Source organism: Hyperolius riggenbachi, chromosome 11 (genome assembly GCF_040937935.1).
Source record: "Hyperolius riggenbachi isolate aHypRig1 chromosome 11, aHypRig1.pri, whole genome shotgun sequence".
In the NCBI taxonomy this organism is placed as follows: Eukaryota; Metazoa; Chordata; class Amphibia; order Anura; family Hyperoliidae; genus Hyperolius; species Hyperolius riggenbachi.
The window spans coordinates 98,370,858-98,385,135 of record NC_090656.1 but is presented as its reverse complement, the minus strand read 5'-3'; the positions used below and the strand labels follow the sequence as shown (position 1 = coordinate 98,385,135).

At 39.5% G+C, this 14,278-nt stretch overlaps 21 non-coding genes across 21 annotated transcripts; all 21 read right to left on the bottom strand.

Annotated features, from left to right (window-relative positions):
- Positions 1-145: 145 nt before the first annotated feature.
- Positions 146-219, bottom strand: TRNAT-CGU (transfer RNA threonine (anticodon CGU)). Its single transcript has one exon. It is a non-coding gene; the product is annotated as a tRNA-Thr (tRNA).
- A 621-nt stretch (positions 220-840) lies between these two features.
- Positions 841-914, bottom strand: TRNAT-CGU (transfer RNA threonine (anticodon CGU)). The gene has a single exon. It is a non-coding gene; the product is annotated as a tRNA-Thr (tRNA).
- Positions 915-1,535: 621 nt separating this feature from the next.
- Positions 1,536-1,609, bottom strand: TRNAT-CGU (transfer RNA threonine (anticodon CGU)). The gene has a single exon. It is a non-coding gene; the product is annotated as a tRNA-Thr (tRNA).
- A 621-nt stretch (positions 1,610-2,230) lies between these two features.
- On the bottom strand, positions 2,231-2,304 carry TRNAT-CGU (transfer RNA threonine (anticodon CGU)). Its single transcript has one exon. It is a non-coding gene; the product is annotated as a tRNA-Thr (tRNA).
- Positions 2,305-2,925: 621 nt separating this feature from the next.
- TRNAT-CGU (transfer RNA threonine (anticodon CGU)) lies at positions 2,926-2,999 on the bottom strand. The gene has a single exon. It is a non-coding gene; the product is annotated as a tRNA-Thr (tRNA).
- A 620-nt stretch (positions 3,000-3,619) lies between these two features.
- TRNAM-CAU (transfer RNA methionine (anticodon CAU)) lies at positions 3,620-3,693 on the bottom strand. The gene has a single exon. It is a non-coding gene; the product is annotated as a tRNA-Met (tRNA).
- A 621-nt stretch (positions 3,694-4,314) lies between these two features.
- Positions 4,315-4,388, bottom strand: TRNAT-CGU (transfer RNA threonine (anticodon CGU)). The gene has a single exon. It is a non-coding gene; the product is annotated as a tRNA-Thr (tRNA).
- Positions 4,389-5,009: 621 nt separating this feature from the next.
- TRNAT-CGU (transfer RNA threonine (anticodon CGU)) lies at positions 5,010-5,083 on the bottom strand. Its single transcript has one exon. It is a non-coding gene; the product is annotated as a tRNA-Thr (tRNA).
- Positions 5,084-5,704: 621 nt separating this feature from the next.
- On the bottom strand, positions 5,705-5,778 carry TRNAT-CGU (transfer RNA threonine (anticodon CGU)). The gene has a single exon. It is a non-coding gene; the product is annotated as a tRNA-Thr (tRNA).
- A 621-nt stretch (positions 5,779-6,399) lies between these two features.
- Positions 6,400-6,473, bottom strand: TRNAT-CGU (transfer RNA threonine (anticodon CGU)). The gene has a single exon. It is a non-coding gene; the product is annotated as a tRNA-Thr (tRNA).
- Positions 6,474-7,094: 621 nt separating this feature from the next.
- TRNAT-CGU (transfer RNA threonine (anticodon CGU)) lies at positions 7,095-7,168 on the bottom strand. Its single transcript has one exon. It is a non-coding gene; the product is annotated as a tRNA-Thr (tRNA).
- A 621-nt stretch (positions 7,169-7,789) lies between these two features.
- On the bottom strand, positions 7,790-7,863 carry TRNAT-CGU (transfer RNA threonine (anticodon CGU)). Its single transcript has one exon. It is a non-coding gene; the product is annotated as a tRNA-Thr (tRNA).
- Positions 7,864-8,484: 621 nt separating this feature from the next.
- TRNAT-CGU (transfer RNA threonine (anticodon CGU)) lies at positions 8,485-8,558 on the bottom strand. The gene has a single exon. It is a non-coding gene; the product is annotated as a tRNA-Thr (tRNA).
- Positions 8,559-9,180: 622 nt separating this feature from the next.
- TRNAT-CGU (transfer RNA threonine (anticodon CGU)) lies at positions 9,181-9,254 on the bottom strand. The gene has a single exon. It is a non-coding gene; the product is annotated as a tRNA-Thr (tRNA).
- A 621-nt stretch (positions 9,255-9,875) lies between these two features.
- TRNAT-CGU (transfer RNA threonine (anticodon CGU)) lies at positions 9,876-9,949 on the bottom strand. The gene has a single exon. It is a non-coding gene; the product is annotated as a tRNA-Thr (tRNA).
- Positions 9,950-10,570: 621 nt separating this feature from the next.
- Positions 10,571-10,644, bottom strand: TRNAT-CGU (transfer RNA threonine (anticodon CGU)). Its single transcript has one exon. It is a non-coding gene; the product is annotated as a tRNA-Thr (tRNA).
- A 621-nt stretch (positions 10,645-11,265) lies between these two features.
- Positions 11,266-11,339, bottom strand: TRNAT-CGU (transfer RNA threonine (anticodon CGU)). Its single transcript has one exon. It is a non-coding gene; the product is annotated as a tRNA-Thr (tRNA).
- A 621-nt stretch (positions 11,340-11,960) lies between these two features.
- Positions 11,961-12,034, bottom strand: TRNAT-CGU (transfer RNA threonine (anticodon CGU)). Its single transcript has one exon. It is a non-coding gene; the product is annotated as a tRNA-Thr (tRNA).
- Positions 12,035-12,655: 621 nt separating this feature from the next.
- Positions 12,656-12,729, bottom strand: TRNAT-CGU (transfer RNA threonine (anticodon CGU)). Its single transcript has one exon. It is a non-coding gene; the product is annotated as a tRNA-Thr (tRNA).
- A 621-nt stretch (positions 12,730-13,350) lies between these two features.
- On the bottom strand, positions 13,351-13,424 carry TRNAT-CGU (transfer RNA threonine (anticodon CGU)). The gene has a single exon. It is a non-coding gene; the product is annotated as a tRNA-Thr (tRNA).
- A 621-nt stretch (positions 13,425-14,045) lies between these two features.
- Positions 14,046-14,119, bottom strand: TRNAT-CGU (transfer RNA threonine (anticodon CGU)). The gene has a single exon. It is a non-coding gene; the product is annotated as a tRNA-Thr (tRNA).
- Between the last annotated feature and the right edge of the window lie 159 nt (positions 14,120-14,278).

The following is a 14,278-nucleotide window of genomic DNA, read 5'->3' as shown; positions in this document are numbered from 1 at the left end:
ATGTCTTAGTTCAGATGTGGTGGAAACAGTGGGCATAGCGAATGCAAGATTCCTGTGAGCAAATATGGGTGAAGCTCAAAGATGTGATCCCGAAAATCTGGGATGTAAACAGCAGGCAATGACTTGGTGATAATAAGATGAGCAAAGGCACTGCTAAGAGTTGAACTCAGGATCTCCTGTTTACGAGACAGGCGCTTTAACCAACTAAGCCACAGCACCCATTTGATGATTAGCAGTTATTGGTTATTGTGGCACAGCACTCTTATTTCTTTGCATTTGCATTCTCAGTTTTTTAACATTTTTTTTTCAATAGTTTTTCAGGCCTACTTTTCCCTGCCTAAGAGTATACACATAGTCCACCTAAAAGGGAATGGAAAACTTTTAGGACAAAATTGTTGAAAAGAATGTTGTGCAACTTCCAAATTATGATAATGAAAGCTGTGGCAAAACCGATGAGTTTTGTGCCACAGAAGCCAGTCACTAATATATTTCATGTAGGTGCTGTGGCTTAGTAATTAAGTTTTATACAATGTTTCTTCTTGTAGAAGCAGAAATTTTACTTGAAGAAGTCTTGGCTAGGCAAGTGCGGGTTAAGCTCCCATCCATGTTGAGTATAGCATCCCAAAAGACTTGTTAGTGACCTTTACCTATTGTCAGAGATGGAAGGTAGTACATCAAACCAAACTGATAAGAAAATGTCTTTGTTCAGATGTGGTGGAAACAGTGGGCATAGCGAATGCAAGTTTCCTGTGAGCAAATATGGGTGAAGCTCAAAGATGTGATCCCGAAAATCTGGGATGTAAACAGCAGGCAATGACTTGGTGATAATAAGATGAGCAAAGGCACTGCTGAGAGTTGAACTCAGGATCTCCTGTTTACGAGACAGGCGCTTTAACCAACTAAGCCACAGCACCCATACGCTGATTAGCAGTTATTGGTTATTGTGGCACAGCACTCTTTTTTCTTTGCATTTGCATTCTCAGTTTTGTAACATTTTTTTTTCAATAGTTTTTCAGGCCTACTTTTCCCTGCCTAAGAGTATACACATAGTCCACCTAAAAGGGAATGGAAAACTTTTAGGACAAAATTGTTGAAAAGAATGTTGTGCAACTTCCAAAATATGATAATGAAAGCTGTGGCAAAACCGATGAGCTTTGTGCCACAGAAGCCAGTCACTATTATATTTCATGTAGGTGCTGTGGCTTAGTAATTAAGTTTTATACAATGTTTCTTCTTGTAGAAGCAGAAATTTTACTTGAAGAAGTCTTGGCTAGGCAAGTGCGGGTTAAGCTCCCATCCATGTTGAGTATAGCATCCCAAAAGACTTGTTAGTGACCTTTACCTATTGTCGGAGATGGAAGGTAGTACGTCAAACCAAACTGATAAGAAAATGTCTTTGTTCAGATGTGGTGGAAACAGTGGGCATAGGGGATGCAAGTTTCCTGTGAGCAAATATGAGTGAAGCTCAAAGACGTGATCCCGAAAATCTGGGACGCAAACAGCAGGCAATGACTTGGTGATAATAAGATGACCAAATGCACTGCTGAGAGTTGAACTCAGGATCTCCTGTTTACGAGACAGGCGCTTTAACCAACTAAGCCACAGCACCCATATGCTGCTTAGCAGTTATTGGTTATTGTTTCACAGCACTCTTTTTTCTTTGCATTTGCATTCTCAGTTTTGTAACATTTTTTTTTCAATAGTTTTTCAGGCCTACTTTTCCCTGCCTAAGAGTATACACATAGTCCACCTAAAAGGGAATGGAAAACTTTTAGGACAAAATTGTTGAAAAGAATGTTGTGCAACTTCCAAAATATGATAATGAAAGCTGTGGCAAAACCGATGAGTTTTGTGCCACAGAAGCCAGTCACTATTATATTTCATGTAGGTGCTGTGGCTTAGTAATTAAGTTTTATACAATGTTTCTTCTTGTAGAAGCAGAAATTTTACTTGAAGAAGTCTTGGCTAGGCAAGTGCGGGTTAAGCTCCCATCCATGTTGAGTATAGCATCCCAAAAGACTTGTTAGTGACCTTTACCTATTGTCAGAGATGGAAGGTAGTACGTCAAACCAAACTGATAAGAAAATGTCTTTGTTCAGATGTGGTGGAAACAGTGGGCATAGGGGATGCAAGTTTCCTGTGAGCAAATATGAGTGAAGCTCAAAGACGTGATCCCGAAAATCTGGGATGTAAACAGCAGGCAATGACTTGGTGATAATAAGATGAGCAAAGGCACTGCTGAGAGTTGAACTCAGGATCTCCTGTTTACGAGACAGGCGCTTTAACCAACTAAGCCACAGCACCCATACGCTGCTTAGCAGTTATTGGTTATTGTTTCACAGCACTCTTTTTTCTTTGCATTTGCATTCTCAGTTTTGTAACATTTTTTTTTCAATAGTTTTTCAGGCCTACTTTTCCCTGCCTAAGAGTATACACATAGTCCACCTAAAAGGGAATGGAAAACTTTTAGGACAAAATTGTTGAAAAGAATGTTGTGCAACTTCCAAAATATGATAATGAAAGCTGTGGCAAAACCGATGAGTTTTGTGCCACAGAAGCCAGTCACTATTATATTTCATGTAGGTGCTGTGGCTTAGTAATTAAGTTTTATACAATGTTTCTTCTTGTAGAAGCAGAAATTTTACTTGAAGAAGTCTTGGCTAGGCAAGTGCGGGTTAAGCTCCCATCCATGTTGAGTATAGCATCCCAAAAGACTTGTTAGTGACCTTTACCTATTGTCAGAGATGGAAGGTAGTACGTCAAACCAAACTGATAAGAAAATGTCTTAGTTCAGATGTGGTGGAAACAGTGGGCATAGCGAATGCAAGTTTCCTGTGAGCAAATATGGGTGAAGCTCAAAGACGTGATCCCGAAAATCTGGGATGTAAACAGCAGGCAATGACTTGGTGATAATAAGATGAGCAAAGGCACTGCTGAGAGTTGAACTCAGGATCTCCTGTTGACGAGACAGGCGCTTTAACCAACTAAGCCACAGCACCCATACGCTGCTTAGCAGTTATTGGTTATTGTTTCACAGCACTCTTTTTTCTTTGCATTTGCATTCTCAGTTTTGTAACATTTTTTTTTCAATAGTTTTTCAGGCCTACTTTTCCCTGCCTAAGAGTATACACATAGTCCACCTAAAAGGGAATGGAAAACTTTAGGACAAAATTGTTGAAAAGAATGTTGTGCAACTTCCAAAATATGATAATGAAAGCTGTGGCAAAACCGATGAGTTTTGTGCCACTGAAGCCAGTCACTATTATATTTCATGTAGGTGCTGTGGCTTAGTAATTAAGTTTTATACAATGTTTCTTCTTGTAGAAGCAGAAATTTTACTTCAAGAAGTCTTGGCTAGGCAAGTGCGGGTTAAGCTCCCATCCATGTTGAGTATAGCATCCCAAAAGACTTGTTAGTGACCTTTACCTATTGTCAGAGATGGAAGGTAGTACGTAAAACCAAACTGATAAGAAAATGTCTTAGTTCAGATGTGGTGGAAACAGTGGGCATAGCGAATGCAAGATTCCTGTGAGCAAATATGGGTGAAGCTCAAAGATGTGATCCCGAAAATCTGGGATGTAAACAGCAGGCAATGACTTGGTGATAATAAGATGAGCAAAGGCACTGCTAAGAGTTGAACTCAGGATCTCCTGTTTATGAGACAGGCGCTTTAACCAACTAAGCCACAGCACCCATTTGCTGATTAGCAGTTATTGGTTATTGTGGCACAGCACTCTTTTTTCTTTGCATTTGCATTCTCAGTTTTGTAACATTTTTTTTTCAATAGTTTTTCAGGCCTACTTTTCCCTGCCTAAGAGTATACACATAGTCCACCTAAAAGGGAATGGAAAACTTTTAGGACAAAATTGTTGAAAAGAATGTTGTGCAACTTCCAAATTATGATAATGAAAGCTGTGGCAAAACCGATGAGTTTTGTGCCACAGAAGCCAGTCACTATTATATTTCATGTAGGTGCTGTGGCTTAGTAATTAAGTTTTATACAATGTTTCTTCTTGTAGAAGCAGAAATTTTACTTGAAGAAGTCTTGGCTAGGCAAGTGCGGGTTAAGCTCCCATCCATGTTGAGTATAGCATCCCAAAAGACTTGTTAGTGACCTTTACCTATTGTCAGAGATGGAAGGTAGTACGTCAAACCAAACTGATAAGAAAATGTCTTAGTTCAGATGTGGTGGAAACAGTGGGCATAGCGAATGCAAGATTCCTGTGAGCAAATATGGGTGAAGCTCAAAGATGTGATCCCGAAAATCTGGGATGTAAACAGCAGGCAATGACTTGGTGATAATAAGATGAGCAAAGGCACTGCTAAGAGTTGAACTCAGGATCTCCTGTTTACGAGACAGGCGCTTTAACCAACTAAGCCACAGCACCCATTTGATGATTAGCAGTTATTGGTTATTGTGGCACAGCACTCTTTTTTCTTTGCATTTGCATTCTCAGTTTTTTAACATTTTTTTTTCAATAGTTTTTCAGGCCTACTTTTCCCTGCCTAAGAGTATACACATAGTCCACCTAAAAGGGAATGGAAAACTTTTAGGACAAAATTGTTGAAAAGAATGTTGTGCAACTTCCAAATTATGATAATGAAAGCTGTGGCAAAACCGATGAGTTTTGTGCCACAGAAGCCAGTCACTATTATATTTCATGTAGGTGCTGTGGCTTAGTAATTAAGTTTTATACAATGTTTCTTCTTGTAGAAGCAGAAATTTTACTTGAAGAAGTCTTGGCTAGGCAAGTGCGGGTTAAGCTCCCATCCATGTTGAGTATAGCATCCCAAAAGACTTGTTAGTGACCTTTACCTATTGTCAGAGATGGAAGGTAGTACATCAAACCAAACTGATAAGAAAATGTCTTTGTTCAGATGTGGTGGAAACAGTGGGCATAGCGAATGCAAGTTTCCTGTGAGCAAATATGGGTGAAGCTCAAAGATGTGATCCCGAAAATCTGGGATGTAAACAGCAGGCAATGACTTGGTGATAATAAGATGAGCAAAGGCACTGCTGAGAGTTGAACTCAGGATCTCCTGTTTACGAGACAGGCGCTTTAATCAACTAAGCCACAGCACCCATACGCTGATTAGCAGTTATTGGTTATTGTGGCACAGCACTCTTTTTTCTTTGCATTTGCATTCTCAGTTTTGTAACATTTTTTTTTCAATAGTTTTTCAGGCCTACTTTTCCCTGCCTAAGAGTATACACATAGTCCACCTAAAAGGGAATGGAAAACTTTTAGGACAAAATTGTTGAAAAGAATGTTGTGCAACTTCCAAAATATGATAATGAAAGCTGTGGCAAAACCGATGAGCTTTGTGCCACAGAAGCCAGTCACTATTATATTTCATGTAGGTGCTGTGGCTTAGTAATTAAGTTTTATACAATGTTTCTTCTTGTAGAAGCAGAAATTTTACTTGAAGAAGTCTTGGCTAGGCAAGTGCGGGTTAAGCTCCCATCCATGTTGAGTATAGCATCCCAAAAGACTTGTTAGTGACCTTTACCTATTGTCGGAGATGGAAGGTAGTACGTCAAACCAAACTGATAAGAAAATGTCTTTGTTCAGATGTGGTGGAAACAGTGGGCATAGGGGATGCAAGTTTCCTGTGAGCAAATATGAGTGAAGCTCAAAGACGTGATCCCGAAAATCTGGGACGCAAACAGCAGGCAATGACTTGGTGATAATAAGATGACCAAATGCACTGCTGAGAGTTGAACTCAGGATCTCCTGTTTACGAGACAGGCGCTTTAACCAACTAAGCCACAGCACCCATATGCTGCTTAGCAGTTATTGGTTATTGTTTCACAGCACTCTTTTTTCTTTGCATTTGCATTCTCAGTTTTGTAACATTTTTTTTTCAATAGTTTTTCAGGCCTACTTTTCCCTGCCTAAGAGTATACACATAGTCCACCTAAAAGGGAATGGAAAACTTTTAGGACAAAATTGTTGAAAAGAATGTTGTGCAACTTCCAAAATATGATAATGAAAGCTGTGGCAAAACCGATGAGTTTTGTGCCACAGAAGCCAGTCACTATTATATTTCATGTAGGTGCTGTGGCTTAGTAATTAAGTTTTATACAATGTTTCTTCTTGTAGAAGCAGAAATTTTACTTGAAGAAGTCTTGGCTAGGCAAGTGCGGGTTAAGCTCCCATCCATGTTGAGTATAGCATCCCAAAAGACTTGTTAGTGACCTTTACCTATTGTCAGAGATGGAAGGTAGTACGTCAAACCAAACTGATAAGAAAATGTCTTTGTTCAGATGTGGTGGAAACAGTGGGCATAGGGGATGCAAGTTTCCTGTGAGCAAATATGAGTGAAGCTCAAAGACGTGATCCCGAAAATCTGGGATGTAAACAGCAGGCAATGACTTGGTGATAATAAGATGAGCAAAGGCACTGCTGAGAGTTGAACTCAGGATCTCCTGTTTACGAGACAGGCGCTTTAACCAACTAAGCCACAGCACCCATACGCTGCTTAGCACTTATTGGTTATTGTTTCACAGCACTCTTTTTTCTTTGCATTTGCATTCTCAGTTTTGTAACATTTTTTTTTCAATAGTTTTTCAGGCCTACTTTTCCCTGCCTAAGAGTATACACATAGTCCACCTAAAAGGGAATGGAAAACTTTTAGGACAAAATTGTTGAAAAGAATGTTGTGCAACTTCCAAAATATGATAATGAAAGCTGTGGCAAAACCGATGAGTTTTGTGCCACAGAAGCCAGTCACTATTATATTTCATGTAGGTGCTGTGGCTTAGTAATTAAGTTTTATACAATGTTTCTTCTTGTAGAAGCAGAAATTTTACTTGAAGAAGTCTTGGCTAGGCAAGTGCGGGTTAAGCTCCCATCCATGTTGAGTATAGCATCCCAAAAGACTTGTTAGTGACCTTTACCTATTGTCAGAGATGGAAGGTAGTACGTCAAACCAAACTGATAAGAAAATGTCTTTGTTCAGATGTGGTGGAAACAGTGGGCATAGGGGATGCAAGTTTCCTGTGAGCAAATATGAGTGAAGCTCAAAGACGTGATCCCGAAAATCTGGGATGTAAACAGCAGGCAATGACTTGGTGATAATAAGATGAGCAAAGGCACTGCTGAGAGTTGAACTCAGGATCTCCTGTTTACGAGACAGGCGCTTTAACCAACTAAGCCACAGCACCCATACGCTGCTTAGCACTTATTGGTTATTGTTTCACAGCACTCTTTTTTCTTTGCATTTGCATTCTCAGTTATGTAACATTTTTTTTTCAATAGTTTTTCAGGCCTACTTTTCCCTGCCTAAGAGTATACACATAGTCCACCTAAAAGGGAATGGAAAACTTTTAGGACAAAATTGTTGAAAAGAATGTTGTGCAACTTCCAAAATATGATAATGAAAGCTGTGGCAAAACCGATGAGTTTTGTGCCACAGAAGCCAGTCACTATTATATTTCATGTAGGTGCTGTGGCTTAGTAATTAAGTTTTATACAATGTTTCTTCTTGTAGAAGCAGAAATTTTACTTGAAGAAGTCTTGGCTAGGCAAGTGCGGGTTAAGCTCCCATCCATGTTGAGTATAGCATCCCAAAAGACTTGTTAGTGACCTTTACCTATTGTCAGAGATGGAAGGTAGTACGTCAAACCAAACTGATAAGAAAATGTCTTAGTTCAGATGTGGTGGAAACAGTGGGCATAGCGAATGCAAGATTCCTGTGAGCAAATATGGGTGAAGCTCAAAGATGTGATCCCGAAAATCTGGGATGTAAACAGCAGGCAATGACTTGGTGATAATAAGATGAGCAAAGGCACTGCTGAGAGTTGAACTCAGGATCTCCTGTTTACGAGACAGGCGCTTTAACCAACTAAGCCACAGCACCCATACGCTGATTAGCAGTTATTGGTTATTGTGGCACAGCACTCTTTTTTCTTTGCATTTGCATTCTCAGTTTTTTAACATTTTTTTTTCAATAGTTTTTCAGGCCTACTTTTCCCTGCCTAAGAGTATACACATAGTCCACCTAAAAGGGAATGGAAAACTTTTAGGACAAAATTGTTGAAAAGAATGTTGTGCAACTTCCAAATTATGATAATGAAAGCTGTGGCAAAACCGATGAGTTTTGTGCCACAGAAGCCAGTCACTATTATATTTCATGTAGGTGCTGTGGCTTAGTAATTAAGTTTTATACAATGTTTCTTCTTGTAGAAGCAGAAATTTTACTTGAAGAAGTCTTGGCTAGGCAAGTGCGGGTTAAGCTCCCATCCATGTTGAGTATAGCATCCCAAAAGACTTGTTAGTGACCTTTACCTATTGTCAGAGATGGAAGGTAGTACGTCAAACCAAACTGATAAGAAAATGTCTTAGTTCAGATGTGGTGGAAACAGTGGGCATAGCGAATGCAAGATTCCTGTGAGCAAATATGGGTGAAGCTCAAAGATGTGATCCCGAAAATCTGGGATGTAAACAGCAGGCAATGACTTGGTGATAATAAGATGAGCAAAGGCACTGCTGAGAGTTGAACTCAGGATCTCCTGTTTACGAGACAGGAGTTTTAACCAACTAAGCCACAGCACCCATACGCTGATTAGCAGTTATTGGTTATTGTGGCACAGCACTCTTTTTTCTTTGCATTTGCATTCTCAGTTTTGTAACATTTTTTTTTTCAATAGTTTTTCAGGCCTACTTTTCCCTGCCTAAGAGTATACACATAGTCCACCTAAAAGGGAATGGAAAACTTTTAGGACAAAATTGTTGAAAAGAATGTTGTGCAACTTCCAAATTATGATAATGAAAGCTGTGGCAAAACCGATGAGTTTTGTGCCACAGAAGCCAGTCACTATTATATTTCATGTAGGTGCTGTGGCTTAGTAATTAAGTTTTATACAATGTTTCTTCTTGTAGAAGCAGAAATTTTACTTGAAGAAGTCTTGGCTAGGCAAGTGCGGGTTAAGCTCCCATCCATGTTGAGTATAGCATCCCAAAAGACTTGTTAGTGACCTTTACCTATTGTCAGAGATGGAAGGTAGTACGTCAAACCAAACTGATAAGAAAATGTCTTAGTTCAGATGTGGTGGAAACAGTGGGCATAGCGAATGCAAGATTCCTGTGAGCAAATATGGGTGAAGCTCAAAGATGTGATCCCGAAAATCTGGGATGTAAACAGCAGGCAATGACTTGGTGATAATAAGATGAGCAAAGGCACTGCTAAGAGTTGAACTCAGGATCTCCTGTTTACGAGACAGGCGCTTTAACCAACTAAGCCACAGCACCCATTCGATGATTAGCAGTTATTGGTTATTGTGGCACAGCACTCTTTTTTCTTTGCATTTGCATTCTCAGTTTTTTAACATTTTTTTTTCAATAGTTTTTCAGGCCTACTTTTCCCTGCCTAAGAGTATACACATAGTCCACCTAAAAGGGAATGGAAAACTTTTAGGACAAAATTGTTGAAAAGAATGTTGTGCAACTTCCAAATTATGATAATGAAAGCTGTGGCAAAACCGATGAGTTTTGTGCCACAGAAGCCAGTCACTATTATATTTCATGTAGGTGCTGTGGCTTAGTAATTAAGTTTTATACAATGTTTCTTCTTGTAGAAGCAGAAATTTTACTTGAAGAAGTCTTGGCTAGGCAAGTGCGGGTTAAGCTCCCATCCATGTTGAGTATAGCATCCCAAAAGACTTGTTAGTGACCTTTACCTATTGTCAGAGATGGAAGGTAGTACATCAAACCAAACTGATAAGAAAATGTCTTTGTTCAGATGTGGTGGAAACAGTGGGCATAGCGAATGCAAGTTTCCTGTGAGCAAATATGGGTGAAGCTCAAAGATGTGATCCCGAAAATCTGGGATGTAAACAGCAGGCAATGACTTGGTGATAATAAGATGAGCAAAGGCACTGCTGAGAGTTGAACTCAGGATCTCCTGTTTACGAGACAGGCGCTTTAACCAACTAAGCCACAGCACCCATACGCTGATTAGCAGTTATTGGTTATTGTGGCACAGCACTCTTTTTTCTTTGCATTTGCATTCTCAGTTTTGTAACATTTTTTTTTCAATAGTTTTTCAGGCCTACTTTTCCCTGCCTAAGAGTATACACATAGTCCACCTAAAAGGGAATGGAAAACTTTTAGGACAAAATTGTTGAAAAGAATGTTGTGCAACTTCCAAATTATGATAATGAAAGCTGTGGCAAAACCGATGAGTTTTGTGCCACAGAAGCCAGTCACTATTATATTTCATGTAGGTGCTGTGGCTTAGTAATTAAGTTTTATACAATGTTTCTTCTTGTAGAAGCAGAAATTTTACTTGAAGAAGTCTTGGCTAGGCAAGTGCGGGTTAAGCTCCCATCCATGTTGAGTATAGCATCCCAAAAGACTTGTTAGTGACCTTTACCTATTGTCAGAGATGGAAGGTAGTACGTCAAACCAAACTGATAAGAAAATGTCTTAGTTCAGATGTGGTGGAAACAGTGGGCATAGCGAATGCAAGATTCCTGTGAGCAAATATGGGTGAAGCTCAAAGATGTGATCCCGAAAATCTGGGATGTAAACAGCAGGCAATGACTTGGTGATAATAAGATGAGCAAAGGCACTGCTAAGAGTTGAACTCAGGATCTCCTGTTTACGAGACAGGCGCTTTAACCAACTAAGCCACAGCACCCATTCGATGATTAGCAGTTATTGGTTATTGTGGCACAGCACTCTTTTTTCTTTGCATTTGCATTCTCAGTTTTTTAACATTTTTTTTTCAATAGTTTTTCAGGCCTACTTTTCCCTGCCTAAGAGTATACACATAGTCCACCTAAAAGGGAATGGAAAACTTTTAGGACAAAATTGTTGAAAAGAATGTTGTGCAACTTCCAAATTATGATAATGAAAGCTGTGGCAAAACCGATGAGTTTTGTGCCACAGAAGCCAGTCACTATTATATTTCATGTAGGTGCTGTGGCTTAGTAATTAAGTTTTATACAATGTTTCTTCTTGTAGAAGCAGAAATTTTACTTGAAGAAGTCTTGGCTAGGCAAGTGCGGGTTAAGCTCCCATCCATGTTGAGTATAGCATCCCAAAAGACTTGTTAGTGACCTTTACCTATTGTCAGAGATGGAAGGTAGTACATCAAACCAAACTGATAAGAAAATGTCTTTGTTCAGATGTGGTGGAAACAGTGGGCATAGCGAATGCAAGTTTCCTGTGAGCAAATATGGGTGAAGCTCAAAGATGTGATCCCGAAAATCTGGGATGTAAACAGCAGGCAATGACTTGGTGATAATAAGATGAGCAAAGGCACTGCTGAGAGTTGAACTCAGGATCTCCTGTTTACGAGACAGGCGCTTGAACCAACTAAGCCACAGCACCCATACGCTGATTAGCAGTTATTGGTTATTGTGGCACAGCACTCTTTTTTCTTTGCATTTGCATTCTCAGTTTTGTAACATTTTTTTTTCAATAGTTTTTCAGGCCTACTTTTCCCTGCCTAAGAGTATACACATAGTCCACCTAAAAGGGAATGGAAAACTTTTAGGACAAAATTGTTGAAAAGAATGTTGTGCAACTTCCAAAATATGATAATGAAAGCTGTGGCAAAACCGATGAGCTTTGTGCCACAGAAGCCAGTCACTATTATATTTCATGTAGGTGCTGTGGCTTAGTAATTAAGTTTTATACAATGTTTCTTCTTGTAGAAGCAGAAATTTTACTTGAAGAAGTCTTGGCTAGGCAAGTGCGGGTTAAGCTCCCATCCATGTTGAGTATAGCATCCCAAAAGACTTGTTAGTGACCTTTACCTATTGTCGGAGATGGAAGGTAGTACGTCAAACCAAACTGATAAGAAAATGTCTTTGTTCAGATGTGCTGGAAACAGTGGGCATAGGGGATGCAAGTTTCCTGTGAGCAAATATGAGTGAAGCTCAAAGACGTGATCCCGAAAATCTGGGACGCAAACAGCAGGCAATGACTTGGTGATAATAAGATGACCAAATGCACTGCTGAGAGTTGAACTCAGGATCTCCTGTTTACGAGACAGGCGCTTTAACCAACTAAGCCACAGCACCCATATGCTGCTTAGCAGTTATTGCTTATTGTTTCACAGCACTCTTTTTTCTTTGCATTTGCATTCTCAGTTTTGTAACATTTTTTTTTCAATAGTTTTTCAGGCCTACTTTTCCCTGCCTAAGAGTATACACATAGTCCACCTAAAAGGGAATGGAAAACTTTTAGGACAAAATTGTTGAAAAGAATGTTGTGCAACTTCCAAAATATGATAATGAAAGCTGTGGCAAAACCGATGAGTTTTGTGCCACAGAAGCCAGTCACTATTATATTTCATGTAGGTGCTGTGGCTTAGTAATTAAGTTTTATACAATGTTTCTTCTTGTAGAAGCAGAAATTTTACTTGAAGAAGTCTTGGCTAGGCAAGTGCGGGTTAAGCTCCCATCCATGTTGAGTATAGCATCCCAAAAGACTTGTTAGTGACCTTTACCTATTGTCAGAGATGGAAGGTAGTACGTCAAACCAAACTGATAAGAAAATGTCTTAGTTCAGATGTGGTGGAAACAGTGGGCATAGCGAATGCAAGATTCCTGTGAGCAAGTATGGGTGAAGCTCAAAGATGTGATCCCGAAAATCTGGGATGTAAACAGCAGGCAATGACTTGGTGATAATAAGATGAGCAAAGGCACTGCTGAGAGTTGAACTCAGGATCTCCTGTTTACGAGACAGGCGCTTTAACCAACTAAGCCACAGCACCCATACGCTGCTTAGCACTTATTGGTTATTGTTTCACAGCACTCTTTTTTCTTTGCATTTGCATTCTCAGTTTTGTAACATTTTTTTTTCAATAGTTTTTCAGGCCTACTTTTCCCTGCCTAAGAGTATACACATAGTCCACCTAAAAGGGAATGGAAAACTTTTAGGACAAAATTGTTGAAAAGAATGTTGTGCAACTTCCAAAATATGATAATGAAAGCTGTGGCAAAACCGATGAGTTTTGTGCCACAGAAGCCAGTCACTATTATATTTCATGTAGGTGCTGTGGCTTAGTAATTAAGTTTTATACAATGTTTCTTCTTGTAGAAGCAGAAATTTTACTTGAAGAAGTCTTGGCTAGGCAAGTGCGGGTTAAGCTCCCATCCATGTTGAGTATAGCATCCCAAAAGACTTGTTAGTGACCTTTACCTATTGTCAGAGATGGAAGGTAGTACGTCAAACCAAACTGATAAGAAAATGTCTTTGTTCAGATGTGGTGGAAACAGTGGGCATAGGGGATGCAAGTTTCCTGTGAGCAAATATGAGTGAAGCTCAAAGACGTGATCCCGAAAATCTGGGATGTAAACAGCAGGCAATGACTTGGTGATAATAAGATGAGCAAAGGCACTGCTGAGAGTTGAACTCAGGATCTCCTGTTTACGAGACAGGCGCTTTAACCAACTAAGCCACAGCACCCATACGCTGCTTAGCACTTATTGGTTATTGTTTCACAGCACTCTTTTTTCTTTGCATTTGCATTCTCAGTTTTGTAACATTTTTTTTTCAATAGTTTTTCAGGCCTACTTTTCCCTGCCTAAGAGTATACACATAGTCCACCTAAAAGGGAATGGAAAACTTTTAGGACAAAATTGTTGAAAAGAATGTTGTGCAACTTCCAAAATATGATAATGAAAGCTGTGGCAAAACCGATGAGTTTTGTGCCACAGAAGCCAGTCACTATTATATTTCATGTAGGTGCTGTGGCTTAGTAATTAAGTTTTATACAATGTTTCTTCTTGTAGAAGCAGAAATTTTACTTGAAGAAGTCTTGGCTAGGCAAGTGCGGGTTAAGCTCCCATCCATGTTGAGTATAGCATCCCAAAAGACTTGTTAGTGACCTTTACCTATTGTCAGAGATGGAAGGTAGTACGTCAAACCAAACTGATAAGAAAATGTCTTAGTTCAGATGTGGTGGAAACAGTGGGCATAGCGAATGCAAGATTCCTGTGAGCAAATATGGGTGAAGCTCAAAGATGTGATCCCGAAAATCTGGGATGTAAACAGCAGGCAATGACTTGGTGATAATAAGATGAGCAAAGGCACTGCTGAGAGTTGAACTCAGGATCTCCTGTTTACGAGACAGGCGCTTTAACCAACTAAGCCACAGCACCCATACGCTGCTTAGCACTTATTGGTTATTGTTTCACAGCACTCTTTTTTCTTTGCATTTGCATTCTCAGTTTTGTAACATTTTTTTTTCAATAGTTTTTCAGGCCTACTTTTCCCTGCCTAAGAGTATACACATAGTCCACCTAAAAGGGAATGGAAAA